We start from the raw sequence: 21,242 nt of genomic DNA, 5'->3' as shown, positions 1-21,242 counted from the left end.
ACCCGTTATCACTGACACCCCCAACCCCATAAAAATCATAATTACACCTTTAAAATTCAGCCTCCAGACCATCATCACCTGGCAGCCTAGCATAGGAAAGCCTAGTCGACCTGAAAAGAGGTGTCTTAAGTCGTCTTGGGGGTGGGTTAGGACCCATGGAGAGGAGGACCCATGCCCATAAGCCACTGTAATCACTGCATTGCTGGTTAAACATGTGCACTCCCTTAAAAAAAAAAACCCAAACCCTTTTGTACTGCCTTATAAGTGGCTTCTGCAGCCATAAGGGCTATTGGGGTGATAGATATGTAGGTCTAGGGGATTTTGGAGGTGGTTTGGGGGTTCACCATTATCTATAAGGGAGCTGTAGTGAGATGAAGACATGGCACCCTTTTTGTGAAGTTCACAGCAGTGCCCTGTAAGGTACCCCACTATTTAGGTGTCATGTCTGGTTGTCCAGTCCATCACTTTGCAGACCCCTCCCACGTCCAAAAGGTCTGTTTCTATGCATTTTTGCCTTGGACGAAAATGTGGTATAAAGATGGACGATTTAGCAGTTTGGACGATCAGATCGGCAGGAAGTACAAGACGATTTTCGAAACGAAAAATAATTTGGACGTATTTTTTGAAAAAATATCCTAAGCTGTTTTTTTACTTTGGACGACTTGCGACTTGGACGAAAACAGACTTAGACGTTTCTTTTGATTATGCCCCTCCACGCTGCTATTATTCTTCTCTCTGTGTTAACACTAATCAGTCCTCTGAGTCAAGTAGTCTTCTTCTCCCTACTAGTAAAACTGATGGTGAGTGGTTGTTAAGGCTTGATTTTTATAAACAGCTTAGAAACAGACCTTTTGGACGTGGGAGGGGTCTGCAAAGTGATGGACTGGACAACCAGACACGACACCTAAATAGTGGGGTACCTTACAGGGCACTGCTGTGAACTTCACGAAAAGGGTGCCATGTCTTCATCTCACTACAGCTCCCTTATAGAAAAAGAAGAGAAAAAGCCAGAGGAGATCTATGCACGCATGACTGCAGTTTATGGTGAATCTGCCCCATCATCCTACAAAGTACAATTTTGGAGCAAGCTGTTTTTTTGTTTTGTTTTTTTTTAATTTTTTAAAAAATGTGGAACGCTTCACGAATTTGCGCGTCATCCTTGCGCAGGGGCCATGCTAATCTTCTATGTATCGTTCCAATTTTAGTATATGTGCTGCCGAAGCAAGCACAGGAGCAAGCAGTTTAAGAGAGATAGAGAGTCCACTGAAGATGACTCTCATACTGGATGACCTTTGGACTCAACTTCTGCAGAAATGTGCAAGAAAGTTGAGGATTTAATTTTGTCAGACAGATGAATTAAGGTTTCCCAAATAGCTGAAGAAATTGGCATCACGGAGGTACAGTTTGGAAAATAATTCATGAAAAGTTGGGCATGCCCAAGGTTACTGCACAATGGATTCCAAGAATGCTGACACCATGACAGAAGGCCACGAGGCTGTCAGGAGAACTTGGAGATGCTCAGTGAAGAGCAAGTGAATTTTTTCATTGTTTGGTGACTGGAGATGAGACGGGTCTATCACAGAGATCCTGAGCCCAAAATGGAGTCAATGCAGAGGAAGAACAAGTCATCCCTCACCCAAAAAAAGTTTAAGACAGAAAAATCTGGCAACTGTCTTCTGGGATGATGAAGGACTTTTGCTTCTGGAGTTCATGCAACACAGGACACCCATAACTGGGGAGAGTTACACCAACACAATGATCACTTTGTGGGAGTCAATTAAGGAGAAAAGACAAGGAAAACTCACGACAATCACAGGTTACCCTCTGAGAATGTGGGTTTCAGCAGCTGAACCATTCACCCTACAGTCCTGACCTGGCTCCCTCAAATTATTTCCTGTTTCGAGTTTTGAAGAAATCTTGCCATGGATGGCAGTTTCAAGTGATGAAGATGTCAAGGAAACAGTGACATCCTGGTTTGAAGGTCAAACAGAAGAATTCTTTTCAAAGGGGTTAAAGTAATTGCAAGAAATATGCATGAAGTGTATGGAGCTATCAGGGAACTATATTGAAAAAAATAAAACAAAACTTTTTTGAAAACTCTTCTTTCCCGCTGAGGTAGATAATTAATGAATGTCCCAAGTAAAATAGAATGACTTGTGGTAAAATATATAGCTAGGAATTGTTATTTATTTAATATTCTATCCCATTCTTCCTAATGAGCTCAGAACAGGTTACATGCTAACATACATAGTACACAGTTAAGACGGTTCACAATTTGTCCTACTTATGATAGTGTGTTCATCCTAGCTTAACCTATACATAGGATCTAGTTTAATACCTAATGTTTACTCAGAAAGATACATCACTCATCATAGAAACTCCTACCTGTTCTATCAAACCAGCTTTTTAACAGAGAATAATCAGACACCTGCCCGGCCTCTTGCTCCACCCATGCTCCTTCCTTGCTCCATCATAAGTCTCTTGCTATACCTACTGTTTCACCCTTTTCCCGCCTCATTCCTCAATTAATTGTCCACACTATGGTTACCATCTTAGAAAAAAAACCTGCTCCTTCTTGCAAAATTAAACATGTATTTGCAAATAGCACTTTTTTAAAACTACACCACTTCCCCAACCCCTCCTCCTCACTGCCCACAGTCTAATTTGCAATGCTGGTGCCAAATGACCAAAGGCATCTCTTCCTCCCTACCCTCCACCCTTAAGTCCATCTTTTTTCTCTTTTTCTCCTCTGTGATCCAACATATTTTCTTCCCTCCCCTCCACCCTTGGGTCCATCATTTCATTCTTTTTTTCCCTACCTCTTCTCCAGCCCTTTCTGATTCCACCCTCTCTCTTTCTTCCCTCCCCCAGGTCTATTTCTTCCCCTCCCCCCTAGGATCCATCATCATTTCTCTCTCTTCTTCCTTCTCTTTGCTCCTCCCTTAAGTTCATCATTTCTCTCATTTTCTTCCCTCCCTTCTCTCTACCCCTTTTTTCTCTTTCTTCCCTCCCCTGGGTCCACTGTTTCTCTTTCATTCCTCCTTCCCCTCCATCATTTCTCTCTTCTTCCCTCCCATCAACCCCCCCCCCCTCCGAGCCATCACTGCTCTCTTCCCTCAAGTTAATCATTTCTCTTTCTTCTTCCCCTCACCCCCTCAGTCCATCATTTTATTATCGTCCCTCCCCTTCATCCTTCCAGGTGCATAACATCTCTCTTTCTTCACCCCCAATCATCTTTCCCTTTTTCTCTCCCTCCACCCTTTGCCCCCAATCTACAAGATTCCTGGCAGTGGCAGGAATTCAGAGATGTTGCTGGTGGCTTACTTGGAGCCTCTGTTCTGACGTAAACCGCACTTCTGACACAACATCCGGTGTACATGGGGGCAGTTTGCATCAGAAGAGAGGCTCCGCAGACCACTAGTAGCATCTCTGCATTGCTGCCACTGCCAAGGACCTCCTGGAAGACACCATTTAGGATAGACCGGGGGATACTGGATCCTAGAAAGGAGAAGGAAAGAATGGGAAGCACTGGCCCCCTGCTTTAGTCTGCCCTGTGGAAACTGAAGAAAAAATCTGGCTGGTTTGAATGGTCTGTCTACAGCAGGCATGGCCTTTCTAAAATAAACCCGCCAGGTCATTTGAAAAAAAAAAAAAAAAAAACCAAAACCCAAAACCAACAACACCCAATTGAGCAAGAAAAGCAAATTGAATTTTAAAAAAATATATATCAATTCCATAGGTAGAATTGAATCTAAAATGTTTTCCCTGAATCGGGCAGCACTAGACTGCTAGCTAATGTACCTGAGCTGGAAGATAAAGACCTGCACGATTCATCCAATCTGCCCTACAGTTACATTCATCAATTCATAATTGAACCAGCCATCCAATAGTATTACAGTATTAACATTTTCTCACTAAGATCCACTTTAAGATGCCTTCCCCTCCCTTACTGAATACATACTGACTATATAACCTACATTCACAGCATTTTTTGGGGGGAAGGGGGTTTATATTCTTTATTTATTTTAAAACATACACAAAGTGCATTAAAAAATACAACAATTGGTACAATACAACAGCACTTATAACTAACAAATAGTTAGTTATAAGTTTCCCCACCAACCTCCCCCCTATCCCGGATGTGTATAAACCTCTATGAAAAATGGAAGGCATTGTACTAGTGAATGGTTGTTACAAAATTTGCTAATGGGCCCCATCTCATTAAATTTTTCACAATGACCAGTTAATTCCAAATTCATATGTTCATATTGATAGAATAAGCACAGGGATTCCCACCAAAAGATATGATTCAGTTTATCCCAATTCTTCCAATTTTTTGTGATCATCTGTATAGCAATCCCAGTCATGACAAGTAGTCTATTCATAGCTGCCGAAATTGGAGACTTGGGTTTTAATATAGTTCCAAATAGAACAATATCATATGACATTGGAATGGAAGTGTCCAGTATCCTATTAATTGTAACCCATATCGACTTCCAGAAGCTGAGTATTAAGGGGCAATAGTACAACAGGTGATCCAGTGTCCCTATTTCAAGATGACAGTGCCAGCATCTATTAGACTTTGAACTATCTAACTTCTGTAAACAAACAGGGGTCCAAAAAATCCTAAATAACAGGAAAAAAACAGGTTTGTCTCATAGATGCTGACGCTGTACATCTCATCCTCCAAGACCAAATAGGTGGCCATTGAGCAGCAGAAATCTCTTGCTTTATCTCAATATTCCAAATATCCCTTAGGCTCATTTTTGGTTTCTTGTTCAAATATTCAGATATTAATTTATACCACTTGGCGGCCTGATGTCCTAGGAAATCTGTCTGGAAACATAGGCCCAGTAAGTTATACTGATTATTTAAATTTTGCCAATCAGGGAACCCTTTCTGAATGGCATGCTTCAGCTGCAACCACTTATGTGGTTGAGACTTTGTAATGCTGAATGATTGTTGCAGTTATGAAAAATCAAGCATTTTCCCATTTGATAATACATCATCCAAAGTACGTATACCTGCCTGCAGCCAATGTTTCCAGAGGATCTTAGACTCGCCAATTTGAATCTTGGAGTTCAACCATAACGATTGACACGTGGATTGTTGCACTGGTACAGATGTTAAGTTGTTAATTAATTTTAAAGTTTTCTTTGTGGCCAGAAGAATACTATTATCCTTATAAATACGGGGTAACTTGATACTCAAAATGTGTTCCAACTGTAATGGAGACATCAGTTGTCCAAGATCAACCAATCCGGAAGATGTTCCAAGACTTCAGGAAGGATCCAATACATACCCTGCCGCATAATGAATGCTTGATGGTATCTATAAAAATCTGGTAAATTTATTTCTCCCCCCCAACACCAATTGTGATTTTTGAATAAACACGTGTACAGATATCGTATCATGTTGCATATGATCAGAAATAATGCAACAGTTTACAACTTGCAATGTGCCCACTTCATTGAGGTAATATGCAACAAAAGGATGTACCGTAGCTTGTGAATTTTCCCAGTGAAAGCCTTGGGCGGCATCCTGTACAACAAATGAGTAATTTTCAGCGAAATCCATCAAAACGATCATTTCCATTTCTTTTAAGCCTGTCTTCAACATCTTCAAATATTCACTTTGATGTTTTGAAATGAAATGGTGGCTTGTCAACTTCCAAATCTTGCTTGCAAGTCTTTCAATAAAGTTGTCCATGGTTAGTACGCTTGTTTCTAATGTTTCACGGTCAGCGTGAACCCATTGCTTAAATTCTATTGATTCTTCTGGATCTAAATCCTTGAATATTTCTTCCAGGTATGCTGTTAGTGCTTCTTCACCAGGGCAGTTTTGACATCGTTGTAGCATACAGTCCTTGACATTTAGGTCGCACTTAGTAGTTCTCTTTGACATTGGCGCCTTGTAGCATGAGCTTTACATTTTGATGTATCGTGCAGACACACACGGAGTGTACACCTGATGCACCAACGGTTACACACCACTTTGGCCTGAGCTCACAGAATTTGGAAAAACCAATTTCAGTTCCGTATTTGTTACAGTACGCCACGTACAGCTCTTTTAAATTACACAACAGCAGCCGCTTTTGCTTTTGTACTTTTAAATCATTGAGGCGGACTGAAATGCAATCTTTTTTGCCAGGACATATTCTGCTGAATTCATCGTCTTCGTAAAAATCTTGAACTCTATTTGCAATTTCTTTTGGAAGGGACTTGCCAATTTTTGCATCAGGTATAGAACAAATGCCTTTCTCTTTCTTTACTTTTTGGGCTGTTCTGACCATGCGCTCTGAAACGCCAAACTTCATTGCTGTTTCCTTTATTGACCAACTTTTTGGGGCCATCGTCAATAATTGAACTTTCATTGACCTGTTGGATATTGCAATTTTCGTTTTCATTTCTTCAATGAGGTCAGTGTAATCTTCACATAACTTGCATTCTACAGACTGACGAGACGGCCCAACTTCTTCAGCTGAAACTCCAGCAGCAGATGTAATCTTCTTGGCTATCACATTCTGCACACGTTCAATTTTTCGTATCATATAGCCGGCTTTATCTCTACTAGCTAACCTTCGAATTTTCAATGGAGAGGTTCCTAAAGCAGTCAAGCTTTGATCAACTGCATCGGAGATGCTGATATCAAAATCGTCTGAAGATGAAGATGCTGCAGTAGCTTCACTCATTGAAACGTATTGGGCTTTGCACCTACTGCAAAGTTTCTGACCTGGCTTGATATTTATTTTTGCCACTTTTCTAAAATCATTAGACATGGCAAGATCGACTTTTAACAATCCACTTTGAACAATGTGATTTTTCTTTTCAAATGGATTACAACACGATGTTTGCTTTAATTCGTATTTGTCGAGATACTTTGCTTTGTGGTGGAGGCAGATTTGGTCTTTATCCATCAGTTCAACTTCAGAGCGCCGAGTGATAAGCAATTTTTCATCGGTTGACAAATTATGTAAAAAAATGAGCCCACATTTTTTAGAATAAAATGTGCCGTCATGACACTTTGACAACAATTTTTGCCCAATGGCACAGTCTGGCAGAAAAGGATTATTATTAGTCGATTCGTTGGCATCCATTTTAAACTGAATTAATAATAATGTGGATCTGAAAAAGAAAACAAGTTGTAATTTGTGATCTGCATGCAACAAAATTATCACCTCAATTTCTAGTTAGGAATAATAATTAATTAAGAACACTATAATTGTACCCAAAGCTTGAGTAAAAATAAACAGGGAAAAACAGTGTGAAAAGTGACATAATTGTAAGTTGAAACGTAGGCCATTGCCATGGTGACATCTCCCAACTTTGTCCCCCTTTTTCGGGCATTGTTAACCTGCGTTGAAAAATGAAGCCCACTTTTCTAGGGGGTTTGAAATATGCTCTTTCTAATGAGACTGATTTGAAAGAGTTTCTGAAAGGTATTTTTCTGTAAAAGCAGGCTGAAAATACCCTATTTTTGGCCTTTTTACATAAATTAGCAACTTTACACTTAATTTGTAAACTAATGGAAAGAGCTTGGAGGTTGAAATTGTACTTTTGAAAACAACATTGTACTGAGACATTATGCGCCAAATTTCGCATTTATTACTTAATTATTGTGGGAGCTAAGTAATGTCAAACTTTGACTTTTTTTGGAGCACTAATTTTTTCGGCCAAGTTTACTGTAATTCAGCCATTCACTCAGTGCTCGACAAAAATTATTATTGGTAGCACTGAATAGAGCTCCAAAAGTTGTGCAGGATAGCTAAGTTTCAGTTTTTTTGGAAACATAGCTTGTGAGATATTGTGTCTCAAAGTTGTCAGAATGTCACTGTCGTACTGTATGTCATTGCAGTATGGGGTCAAACAAATGGCTATATCTCCACAAATATTCCACAGGCGAAACTAAAACTTTACCAAAGTTCGTTTGATACATGTGGGACTTTGTGCATAAAGTTTTATCAAAATCCGTGATGGTCATGCAGGGAGCCCTTGATCACTTGACATGGAATAACCCTAAAAATACTAAGACTATTCTAGCATTTTTACCCAGCCAAACAAATTTAGTAAGAATTCCATTCAATTTTTTTTATAAAAGGACCCTTAAAAAATGCTTACACATTTCTTTGACTTTCAGCATCAAAGATTTTTCATTTACTGTCATTGTGTCTTCCAATGTTTTTTGAATCATGATACCTAAATATTTTATACCTTCTTCCTTCCAAAGGAATGGGAATGGATCAAATAAGCCTTTTATATAATGCACATTTAACGTGAAAACCTCTGATTTTCTCCAATTTATTTTGTATCCAGAAAATTTGCCAAATCTATCAATCAATTCCAGTAAATGCAGAATGGTAGATTCAGGATTCTTCAAATGAAGCAAGATATCATTTCTATAAGCAGAGAGCTTATATTCCCAACCTGCATAAGGAATCCCCTGTATCTCCTTTGCCTGCTGTATAGCCAACAACAAGGGTTCCAGAACAATATCAAAAAGCAAAGGAAACAAAGGACATCCTTGTCTAACTCCCCTCTCCAGACAAAAACGCTTTGAAAAAGTATTATTAATATATAGTCTGACAGAAGGGGAACTATACAAGGTTTGAATCATTTGTATAAATCCGGATCCTGTACCAAACCAATCCATTGCTTGATACATGAAAGTCCATTTTACACACTCAAAGGCCTTCTCCGCATCCAAAGAAACAGAGGCGGCCAGATTGTTTATTATATTTGCTAAATTTAGCATATTATCTGATGAATGTCTTTGAGCAACAAAACCCGTTTGGTCCATACCAATCATATAAGGGAGAGCCTTGGCTAATCTTAGAGCCAATAACTTAGCCAGGAGTTTTCCATCCACATTAATCAAAGAAATAGGCCTGTAGTTTGAAACCAACATGGGATCTTTGTTTGGCTTTGGCAAAACAATGGTTAAAGATTCTGCCATAGTACCTGAAATACAACCCTTAGTCAGTTGCAATTGATATAAATTTAGGAAGATGAGGTAAAAGTGTAATTTGAAATGATTTGAAAAACTCCACAGTGAAACCATCACCACCCAGAGTGGATCCAGCTCTGAGGGACTTCAGTGCTGTCTGAAATTCCTTAAGTAATATAGTTGCTTCAAGATTTCCTTTTATATGCTCAATAATTTTTTGGCCCCTGAATTAATTTAAAAAATTCTAATCCCTCGATTTCTTTATTTGAATAAAGCTCAGAAGAATATAAAGCTTTGTAAATAATCCAAAAATTGTTTTAAAATATTTATAATTTGAGTATGAGATTTACTTTTCTCTTCTTAGCTTTGAGATAATTAGCCAATAATCTTCCCGCTTTATTCGAGTTTCCATAATACAGAGCTTGCTGAGAAAAACAAATCTTTCCTAGCCAATTGTGAGGAAATCTCAATCTAATATAATAAAGAGCTAGCCGCGCATGCGCACTCCTATTTGCGTATTCTGTGCGCTGTAGGTCTGTGGCCGGAGTGCGCATGCGCGCTAATACGTCACCTCCACAAGCCGGACCGCAGCCAGACGACATTGTCCGTTCCTCCTGCCGCCACCGCCGATCTCCGTTTCTCCTTTGCCGCCCACCCCCTTCTCTTCCCGCGGGCCCGAATGGCGATTCCAGCAACGTGTGCATCAGTCTTCACACGCTGCTTTGGGCCCTTCTACTGCCCTGATTTGCTCTGCCGCATCTCTGATGATGTCATCAGGGACGTGCCAGAGTAAATCAGGGCAGTAGAAGGGCCCGAAGCAGCGTGTGGAGACTGATGCAAGCGCTGCTGGAATCACCACCTTTGTAGTCCGGACCGCGGGAAGGGAAAGGGGGGGTAGAGGAAACGCTAATGCTGCTGCACAGGGAACTGGGGGGGGGGAGGGAAATGGAGGGGAAGGGAATGCTGCTTTGGACAGACAGACAAAGAGAGGAAGGGAAACACACAAAAAATAAGAAAGACACAGGGGCAGGTGCACAGGGAACTGGTATGGGGGGAGGGAAATGGAGGGGGATGGAATGCTGCTTTGGGGGGGAGGGAAATGGAGGGGAAGGTAATGCTGCTTTGGACAGACAGACAGAGAGAGGAAGGGAAACACAAAGAAAATAAGAAAGACACAGGGGCAGGTGCACAGGGAACTGGTGTGAGGGGAGGGAAATGGAGGGGGATGGAATGCTGCTTTGGACACACAGACAGAGGGAGGAAGGGAGACAGAAAGGAAAGAAGAAAGACACAGGGTCAGGGAGATACACAGAAAGACAGACAGGCAAAGGGGGCCGGGACAGAGACAGACAGAAAGGACAGTGGGAGCCGCGTCAGGAGGGGTGCGGGATGCGGCAGTGGGAACTTTTCCAATGGGTGCAACTGGGCAGCTGTCGGGAACCTCTGATCAGGGGCAGAACAAGGTAAGAGTATCATAGGGATAAGAAGGAGGAGGGAGGATAAAAAAGGAAGGGATGCCTACTGCTGGACAGGGGGAGAAGGAAAGAGATGCTGATGGACAGGGGAGGTGAAGAAAAAGGAACGGAGGACTAATGTTGGACAGAGGGAGAAGGAAAGAGGTGCTGCTGGACAGGGGGGAGGTAAAACAAAGGGAGAAGGGCTGCTGCTGCATAAGGAGAGCAGTGAAGGGGTGGTGGTGGACACAGTGGAGGTAAAAGGAAGGGAAAATGGACAGGGGGAGCAGGCAAGGGGTGGTGATGGACAGCCAAGGAAAATGAAAGGCAGAAAGAAAGAACGGCTAAGGAGAGAGAGAGAAAGAAAGAAAGACAGACACACACACATATGTTCTAGCACCCGTTAATGTAACGGGCTTAAAGACTAGTATATTTATATTTAGCTTTCAAAAGGGTCTGCAAAGTAGTTTGTTCCCATTTCGAGGCCAATTGTGACGCTAAAGTCCGAATATTTTGTTCCAAATTGGAAAATTCTAATTTTAGCATTTTCCTAATATGTGCAGAATACAAAATTATTTGCACTCTCATTGTAGCTTTGAAAGCATCCCATATGGTTTCCAAAGAGATTTCCTCTGAGGTGTTGAGTTGAAAATACTCATTCATTTTTAGTTGAATTTCCTCAAGAAAGTTTGAATTTGCAAGCAATGTACAATATTATTAAATCTCCAAACAGGTCTAGCAGAACCTGCTTCCTTAAACTGATATTCAATCCAAATGCCAGCATGATCTGTCAATAGGACTGAATCTATGTTAGCCTTTGTAACCTGTTGAGTTAAATTATCTGAAACAAAAATGTAATCAATTCTTGAAAATGATCGATGAACATGAGAGCAAAATGAAAATTCACGAGCATTAAAATGAAAAAGCCACAGTCACAGCATATTATAATTTTGCTATAACCTTTAATTTCATGACTTAATAATTAGAAATGTTACAATTTCGGCTGAATGTGTAGGGGAAAGGTTCCGGGTGTCCCCCCCCCCCCCCCCTATTGTTCCTAACTTTAAGTTACCTTGAATTAATGTTAATTTGTGAACGCGATCTTCTGCGACTGTACATCTGACAAAAACCAATTGTGCTAAGAAAGAGGGCGATAAACAGTACCATAATAATGCCGTATACCCTTTAGCTCTGTTCTGAAATTAGACGACCGGGCTACCATAGCCTTAGCTGTAGTTCTACCGCTACTTAAACAAGTGGCCCACAACCAACATGGCTTATTATACCACCGCTCTGCGGCTGGCAGCGGAACTTACGACAGAGCGCGGCCGAAGAGCCGGATGGTGACGTGGCGGCCGTCAGGCGGAAGCGTTCGGCTCGGGGCTTGTGTTTTTGTTTTTTGGAAGTAGGAAGCGCTAGGCCTGACGGAGAGAAGGAGGGGGACGGACAGAGAGACGCACTCTCCTAGCGAGCGCGAGCCGGGGCACGGACGAGAGGAGCTCCAAGCGCGCACCGCCGCAGCCACAGAGAAAGAGCGCAGGGGCGTGCGTGCGGCAGGTGAGCACGATGGGCCCGGGCTCGCGCAGCGGTGCTGTCTCCTCGGGCCCCTGAGCTCGTTGCGTGTTTATTAGCGCGCCCCGTGGCTTTTAAATGAGGTGGGGTGGGCGAAGCGTGCCCCAGAGGGCTTTTAGATGAAGAAAAACGGGGCTGGGTAAATTGGGATAGCCGCTGCTTGGGGGTCAGGTGGATTCTTCGCGGCCCTTTCCGTAGTTTCATACGGTCTCTTACTGCGCCAGAACATTGATTAGGGGTAGATAGATAGGTGGATGAAGGGCTCCGTTTAATAGAGTGGAGAACAATTAACTACGATCTTCTACACTTTGCCCTCTGATCACATTGCTTTCAGTAGACTGGCAATAGGAGTTTGGGGGCTCGGACTAACTTGCAAGGAAAATGCTGTGTATTAGCATTGAATTTCCTTGCATCTTACTGGGAAACAGCACCTGACACAGTAGTTTTCCTTAATAAAGTGTGTGTTTTCTATACTATTATACTTGAATAGTTGGGTATAAAGTTGTGGTGCCTGTTAATTGTTGTAAGTGAAAGTGGTGTAGTAAACCAACTGCTTTCAAAAACTAATCAAAAATATATTAGGTTAATCTAATAAAAAGGCATCATCTAATTTTCTTTTGTTTCAGATTATATTATCTGTAACTGAAAATAGATTTCAAAACAACGTTCTGATGTTTTATGTAAACACATGAAACATCAGAATTATTAAATGCTTTGAAATATAAACATGTTGGCTTTCTTAATACTGGATGTAGCAGCAAATGTTCCAGCTATTTTCCCATAAGTACAAAATAAGAAAAATAGTTTAGTATATTAGGCCCATAGGAGGGTTAAGTGACATAGGCCAGATCACACTGAACAGCAGTGTATTTGAACTGGGTTCCCCTGGAGTCTGTGACTCTACTAAGATGTTCCACTGATACCTCTGAATTAAATGTTGCTGGTAAAGTATTCCATTTTGGTGCATACTAATAAAGATAACAAACAGAGACTGTGATTACAGATAAGAATTTCAAGGCTCATAAATATTGGCACAATTTTGTTTTGGGTACCTTGCTAAAGAATATTGCTGATCATAGAAATATCTACGGTATCCCCTGTGTAACTAGGGCTTGATCTTTACTTAATTTTGCCCCTGGGCAATTTCTGTTCAATGCAGAATTTGCATATAATCTCCTTAAAATTCACAGAACTCTCTTCTCTGCAAAATGTACTTGAACCATCTCATCCAGTGGAGCATTTTTAAAACACAGTCTCCATGAATCAGTGAGCAGAGGAGGAACTAGTTACTAGTGCTACATTGTCATTCATTGCTTGACTCTCTGAATAGATCTGATCGAATTCTTTGACTGGGTAACCAGAGAATTAGATCAATTAAGTGCACTATATATATACAACATAACATTATAGAAACATGATGGCAGATAAAGGTCAAATGACCCATCCAGTCTGCCCATCCATAGTAACCATTATCTCTTCTTCTCTCTAAGAGATCCCACATACCTATCCCAGGCTTTCATGAATTTAGACGCAGTCTCTGTCATCACCACCTCTTCTGGGAGACTGTTCCATGCATCTACCACCCTGCCTGTAAAAAAAAGTATTTCCTTAGATTACTCCGGAGCCTATCACCTCTTAACTTCATCCTTGCCCTCTCATTCCAGAGCTTCCTTTCAAATGAAAGAGACTCAACTCATGCGCATTTATGTCACTTAGGTATTTAAACGTCTCTATCATATCTCCCCTCTCCTGCCTTTCCTCCAAAGTATACAGATTGAGATATTTAAGTCTGTCCCAATACGCCTTATAATGAAGACCACGCACCATTTTAGTAGCCTTCCTCTAGACTAAATCCATTCTTTTTATATCATTCAGATGGGTTAATTTTTGCACACTCCATGCAAAGGTATGTTGTAGGTTATTTTAACCTCTGAATTTCAGTCTCGGTGTAAAGGTAAACCCATTATTTATTGCCTCTTTATCTTCAGGGTTTCACATAGTTATAATTAGTCCTCTTTACTTTTTCATTGTGTTCTGTCTTCTATTGCAGTGTAGGTTGTGAACAAGTTCACCGTAGCCTGTATTTGCAGGAGGGCTATTATCTTCATTTTCAATGTCTATACAATTGCTGCCACAATCAATATTAGCCTTCTTGCTTAAGATGGTGGAAGGTGTTTTGGAGGCCTAGCAGGTGGTAGTGAGGATGGAAGCATTGGAATGGGATTAGTTGAGGCATCAGTTTAGAGAATGAAGTCCAAAGCACCTTTAATAAAACATAAAACAGTCCAAATAATAAGTTGATCTCTGGGAGAACAGACTCAATTCAAAGCAGTCACTTTTCTATAAATTTCAAACAGGTGCTTTGGACTTCTTAGTGTTCTACTTTGTTCATTTGTTGATATCCAGTAGAACTCCTTTTTGTTCCTTTTGTTTATCAGTTTAGAGAAAACATTACAGGGAGGAAAAGTGGTCTGTTGCGTTATGGTTCGGGCTTCTGGTTTTTAGGAATTTTACTTTAACAATCTGAGGCACCTAAGAGGAGCTTCAGGCATTGCTAATTTCTTTCAGCTGTTGCTAGGTGTAGCAATAGTGACACATAATTATATTGCGCCCCCCTCCCCCCTTTTTCAGGTTGCTCTAGAGGTCTCTAGCACAGGCCGTCAAGGCAAATGCTCAGATGTAGAGAATGACACGGGGACAAATTTGTCCCTGTCAGAACTCATTGTCACTATCCCTGTCTCTGCCCCATTCCTGTAAGCTCTGCCTTAACCACCCAAGCTTCAAACACTTATAATTTTAAAGTGTTTGAGTCTTGTGCAGATGAGGGTAGAGCTTGAAGGAATGGGGTAGGGACAAGAAAAGAACTCTCTGGGACGGGACAGGAGAATGAGTTCCCATGGGGATGGGGAAAATGTGTCCTCCGTGTTGTTCTCTACTCAGATGCTCATATGAATTCTATGAGCATCTAAGCATCCAATGCATCGGCCCACGCCACAAACCTCCAGCGCAGCTTGATAAAAGGGGCCCACAGTTTACATCCATGGATAAACAGATTCATAATGAAAAACAAAAGAGTAGATGTCCAAGATGAAGACTTTATTAGAACAAATAGATAATCCACATAAAAATGCCTAGGGCCTTTTCCATCATCTTGGTTCCGGTTTCTCTTTCTGCTTTTTGTCTATCTTCTACTACTGTAATTTTCTTTCCAGTGTCTGCTGTCCATTTTTCTCCCCTTCTCTCTTTTTCCATTCCCTCCTTATGTCTGTCTCCAACATTGATTTTTTTTTTCCCATTCAGCTTTCTTAACTTTTTCTTTTCTTTTTTGCCTCTGTCCTCTCAATCTTGCCCCCTTTCTCACCCTTCTTTTTAAATTATCAGCTACCTCTCAATTCTCCATCTCCTCCCATTTCCCATCTCACAACTTTCCCAGCCTCCTATTTCCTTCTATCTACTCCCCATTACCACATCTCTCCTCTCTCCCCATGGTCCAACTCATTTCTGTTGTTCTTCCCTCCCCCCTTGATGCTGAACAATGAGATGGAGGGGAAAAAAAAGAGATGCTGCATCATTTCTCCCTCACTTCCATCCCCAGATCAAACTTCTCTCCCTTTCTCTTCCCAACTGCCCCCATCCCATCTCTCCCGCTGTCTGCCTGCCTCCCTCCTTCCCCGCAGGTCCACAATTTCTCCCTTTCTCTTCCCATACAACACAAAGAAAGGGAATTCTAAGTACACAACAAACCAAATATCACCCAATAAAGAGTGTAGACACTTGAAGAGCTGGGACTTATAATTCTTTATCCCAGAAGAAAAAGACTCGACACTGTCAGTGTTTTGGCTCTTAGCCTGCCTCAGGAATGTTAAGACAACTTTGAGCTCGTTGACTCTCCATTGAGGGTCGCCCGGGAGCTGCCTAGGAGGAGGACTTCCTCCAAAGGCATCTCCCGGGCAACCCTCAACGGAGAGTCATCAAGATCCCTTACTCTTCCCAACAGTTCTCCCTTCAAATATCTTTCTCTCTTACTCCACACCACCCCAGGTTCAACATCTCTCCCTTCATCTCTCTCTTCACAGCCCAGCATGTCTTCCATCCCGCGCCAGTCCCTCTCTCTTCACAGCCCAGCATGTCTTCAGTCTCGTGCCAGTCCCTCTCTCTTCACAGCCCAGCATGTCTTCAGTCTCGTGCCGGTCCCTCTCTTCTCACAGCTCAGCATGTGTCCTCTCCTGCACCGATCCGATGTTGCTGTCAAGCTGAAAAATATGCCGGCCTCAGCAGTAATTCAGCAACATTGTTCGCAGCTCCCCTTCCTGCTTTCCATCTGCCGTGGTCTGTCTCTAATGACACGCAACTTCCTGTTTCCGCCTGGGTGGACCATATCAAACAGAAAGTAAGAAGGGGGGAGCCACGGACAACATTGTTGAATCGCTGCCAAGGCCAGCAGATTTTTCAGCGTGATGGTGACGTCGGACTGGTGTGGAAGGGAAGACATGCTAGGCTGTGAGGTGAAGTTCGGGAGCACTGCCGCAGGCCTAATTTGGCCTGCGGGCCTTGTGCTTGGCATGTGCCCTATGTGATGATATTTGGTGACTCTCAATTCATTTGGATTCAAAGTGGCCCTGACTTAAAAATTAGTGAAGACCACTGGTTTACACAAAGTAGTTTACATGGGGCAGTGGGAATTGAACTCGCAAACTCAGGGTGCTGAGACAACTGCTCTAACCACAAGACCACTTCTCCATTACTTCACTACCACTTGGGGATGAGCTTTTTCTGGAAAGATTAGGTGTCGGTGATAAATCTTAGAAACCGTGGATGTGAAAGTGAATATCTTATAGCATCTATTTCTTCTTTTCTTATGACTTTTGCTTTCCCCTTCTTCGAGTTCTTTTCCCCTCCTCTGTTCTCTAGTTTATCTCCTTCACCTAGCCACCAATGAGTCTTCCTCCCTGCCATTCCTTCCACTGTTGTTTCTAACCCTAGGAAATCACTGTTGCTTCTTCTCTGCTTAGGGAGAGGGTTATCCTACTCTGTTTCACTTAACTTTAGGCATCCTGGTTCTTGGCTTTTTGCAGCCTTGCCCCACCATTGTCATGCAACTTTTATAACTATTTTTTTTATTTGAACAGCATCCATATAGTTCTGCACTGAAAGGTAGCTTAGTTCTTGTTAGCTAGATACAAATACTGTATATTGTTAGTCCAGTACAAGGGGTGCTAAAAGTTCTCATCCCAACCAATTTCCTAAATTCTGAGCATTATTTTGACACTGTAGTGAAAAGAGCGTTTTATTTTGCAAAGCATCAGTTTGTAGAATTGTAATGCTATGTTTTGACATAGTTTCAGATCATTGATTGAACCATGTCAATGAAACGTGTGGAACTCCGAGCCATCATGAAGTTCCTATTTCTGCAAAAGATAACTTCAAAGGATAATGAATGATGCAAACATTGAGTGGCAAATGCTCATAATACTCCATAGTGAAGAAATGGTGTGCAAACTTTCAGTGTGGAGATTTTGAGACCAAAGATGCAGCAAAGTCTGGGAGGCCTCAAATGGTGTCAACTCCTGAAATTGTTGATCATGTCCTGATTTTGGCAGATCAGCAAATATCGGCTAAACCAATTGCTGAGATACCACAGATATCCAGGGAATGTATTGGATATATAATCCACGAGCAGCTGGGTATATAGAAGCTGTCAGCCAATGGGTGCCAAATGATTGAATGCTGACAAGAAACATTGAGTGGATGCTTCCAACTTCCAAGTTGATTTTACAGCATTTTCAGTGAGCTAGTGCCAATATTTTGGAATTAGTTCCAGTTGATGAAATATGGTTATGCCACTATGATCCTGAGACAAAACAATATAATCCATGCAATGGTGGCACTCGGTTTTTCTATGGCCAAGGAAATTCAAGATCCAAAAGTTGGCAAGAAAGGTCATAGCTACAATGTTTTGGGACTAAGTCGGTGTTCTAATGACTGACTATCTTCGAAGGAACCAAACATTTAATGCAGAATACTACTGTAACTTGCTGTGCTGATTAAAAGTAGTCGATGAAAGAAAAAAGGAGAGGGAAGCTGCAGAAAGTAACATAGTAAATGACGGCAGATAAAGACCTGAGTGGTCCATCCAGTCTGCCCAACCATACATGCTCCATAAATTAATTTAAATGGTCCTTTTTCTTAGATATTTCTGGGCCAGAAACCCAGAGCCCTGCTCAGTAGTGTGCTTAGGTTCCATCTACTGGAGTCTCCATCAAAGCTCACTCCAGCCCATTTTAACCATCCCAGCCATCAAAACCCTCCTCAGCCCATCCTCAACTGAATAGTCCATATACGGGACACAGGCTGTGCAAGCCTGCCCAGTACTGGCCTTCGTTCCTTCAATGTATACTCATTATTTTCTGATTAGAGATCCTCTGTGTTCATCCCACACTAGTTTGAACTCTGTCACCATTTTCTTCTCCATCATCACCCTCTGGAGCACATTCCACGCATCAACCACCCTCTCCGTAAAGAAGAATTTCCTAACATTACTCTTGAATCGACCACCCCTCAACCTCAAATTATGCCCTCTGGTTTTACCATTTTCCTTTCTCTGGAATAGATTTTGTTCTACATTAATACCTTTGAAGTATTTGAACATCTGAATCGTATCTCCCCTATCCCTTCTTTCCTCTAGGGCTTCCAGTCTCTTTTCGTACGTTTTCTGGCAGAAACCTCCTACCATTTTCGTCACCTTCCTCTGGACCACTTCAAGTCTTTTTATGTCCTTCGCCAGATACTGTCTCCAAAATTGAACACAATACTCTAAGTGGGGCCTCACCATCAACCTGTATAGGGGCATCAACACCACCTTACTTCTACTATCACACTGTTTCTTCACCTTTAGATCTTCAGACACCATCACTCCAAGGTCCCTTTTCCCATCCGTGCATATCAGCCTTTCACTGATATGCACGGATGGGGAGAGGGACCTTGGGTGATAGTGTTTGAAGATCTAAAGGAGTTCTCTTTTTGCAATACAATGCACTGGCTTACAAAGCTGGCAAAATGATGGATGTTTTGATGCAGTTTCAGTGTATGGACCATCTACCCTACTCACCAGATCTTGCTCCATGTGACTATTTTCTGTTTCCAAACCTTAAAAAGAGTTTGAAAGGGTGACAATTTTTGAGTGATTCAGAGGTAATTGCATCAGTGGAACAGTATTTCAGTGACCAGACATCAGAATATTTTTTGTAAGGCTTACAGAAACTTCAGATGTGATGTGCCCAGTGTGTTGAACTTATAACTGAATATGTGGAATAACTTGGAAGTCTCATGGTTCCACATCATTCTTTAGTTGGGTTGAGAACTTTTCAGCACCCCTTGTAAATAGATTGTTTGGGTTTTTTTCTGTACCACCTTTTCATACATCAAAACATCTGCATAAAAAGTTTAATTGGGGAAAACATCAAGAAAACTCATAAAAGAAATGGATGGAGACAAACAAGGAAACGTTGACAAAATTACAGTATAATGGTGAAGAATAGAACCCCAAAAAAAAAAGATAAAGGACTAGGCGATATCATGTTTGCAAACCAAAACTATCAGCCTGCTAAACCAAAGCCAACTAAGGGGCTCATTTGCTAAACTGCGTTAAGTGCTAATTCACACTTACCCCTGGATTCTATATATGGCGCTTTGAGTTGCCAATCTGAGCCAATAATTGGACAGTAAAAATTATCACTCATGGGCAATAATTAGAGTTTATGCATGCATCATTTTAGGAAGTAAAGGGAAGAAATCTGAGCTACTCAAAAGTTGCTGCCCACTGCCTTGTGGTGGTCCAGGAAAACCCAGGTGCAGGTCTGATTTTCAGTCACTTTGATGACCTGGCACCTGGGGTTTGTCGAGCCCTGCCCTACTCTATAAACAGCATAAGTACCTTCTCTCATGTGCAAATATTAAGGGGTGTTAACATGGGAGGGGTATTATGACTATTCTTGCATACACTTTACAGAATAATTTGCATTTATTTTATTTATGCACCCAAATGTCACATTAGGCTTCACTATTTACGCAAGGCATAAGTGGTCAGTCACACCTGAAGTTTGTTATCCAACCCTCATTATAGAATACTAGTTTACCTAGGTTTTTTTGCTCAACACTTAGCAACCTATATAGAATGTACTCTTTTAATGTATTTTATTTCAACTTAGCAGCCTGAGCCCTAGCATGTTCCCTAACTCAATAACTGTCTGTAAAATGGTAGTAACATGAGACTACTTTTAGGGGATAGGCATTGCCATATTTGAAAATGGAGCTGTCAGGGTAGGCATGATTGCTGTTGTGCCTTTTTGAAACCAGGTATTTTCTAGCAGGGGCATGGAGGGAGCAAATATGTTTTCTACTATTTGGGTTTCTGCCAGGTACTGTGACCTGGATTGGCCACCATTGAAAACAAGAACCTGGGCTAGATTGACCATTGGACTGACCCAGTATGGCTGTTCTTATTTCAGGAGACCAAAATGTTCTGGTGCAAAGTGAATTTTTTTTTAAAGACATCTAGGTACCTGGTGGGATGTGTCTTCCTAGTCTGTGAGGGACAGGTTCTCCCTCTTTTCTTTTCCAGGTCTCTCACACCCCACTCACCTTATTCACCATTGTTTCAAACAGTTTACAAAAGATAGGGATACTTAACTTCAATAGATTCTATATTTAGAACAAACCTCAAACTTATAAATATGGGAGATTAGAACTTCTCTCTCTCTCTCCTCTGCACTCTGTAAAGCAGGTAAACTGTCTTTTCTCTCTCATTAATTGTAATGATTGATGTATCTTTATAAATCTTGCTTTTCTGTAATATTAAGCCTATTTCTGCACAATATGTATATATTCTTTATGCAATCACTCTCAGCTGTCTTTGTCAGTAATTTTATTTCCTACTGAATCTTCAACGAGGGTATTGAACCCGGGACCTGGCGGATTGTAAGGCCGCCTTTGCTTCAACATTACCCCTCCAAAACCTTACATTTTGGTGGGGAGTGTGTGGTGCAGTGGTTAAAGCTACAGCCTCGGCACCATGAGGTGTGGGTTCAAACCCACACTGCTCCTTATGACCTGAGCGAGTCACTTAATCCCCCCATTGCCCAAGGTACATTAGATAGATTATGAGCCCGCCAGGACTGATAGGGAAAAATGCTTGAGTACCTGAATAAATTAATATAAACCGTTCTGAGCTCCCGTGGGAGAACGGTATAGAAAATTGAATAAAATAAACTACCA

The 21,242-nt window shown here is 41.5% G+C and overlaps 1 protein-coding gene and 1 non-coding gene across 4 annotated transcripts in view; one reads left to right on the top strand and one right to left on the bottom strand.

The window, feature by feature from the left end:
• Positions 1–1,122: 1,122 nt before the first annotated feature.
• Positions 1,123–1,229, bottom strand: LOC117356143. The gene has a single exon (XR_004538577.1). It is a non-coding gene; the product is annotated as a U6 spliceosomal RNA (small nuclear RNA).
• A 10,453-nt stretch (positions 1,230–11,682) lies between these two features.
• Positions 11,683–21,242, top strand: part of RAB5A (RAB5A, member RAS oncogene family) — a 58,791-nt gene continuing 49,231 nt past the window's right edge. For 2 of the 3 annotated variants that reach the window (XM_033930666.1, XM_033930667.1), the window contains exon 1: positions 11,683–11,954. The gene's annotated coding sequence lies outside the window, so the exon portion shown is untranslated. The remainder of the gene's footprint in view (positions 11,955–21,242) is intronic. The other variant, XM_033930665.1, reaches the window with a different exon arrangement.

This window comes from Geotrypetes seraphini, chromosome 2, assembly GCF_902459505.1.
Source record: "Geotrypetes seraphini chromosome 2, aGeoSer1.1, whole genome shotgun sequence".
Classification (NCBI taxonomy): Eukaryota; Metazoa; Chordata; class Amphibia; order Gymnophiona; family Dermophiidae; genus Geotrypetes; species Geotrypetes seraphini.
Note: the sequence above shows the minus strand (reverse complement) of the source record. Positions and strands in the feature narration are given on the sequence as shown.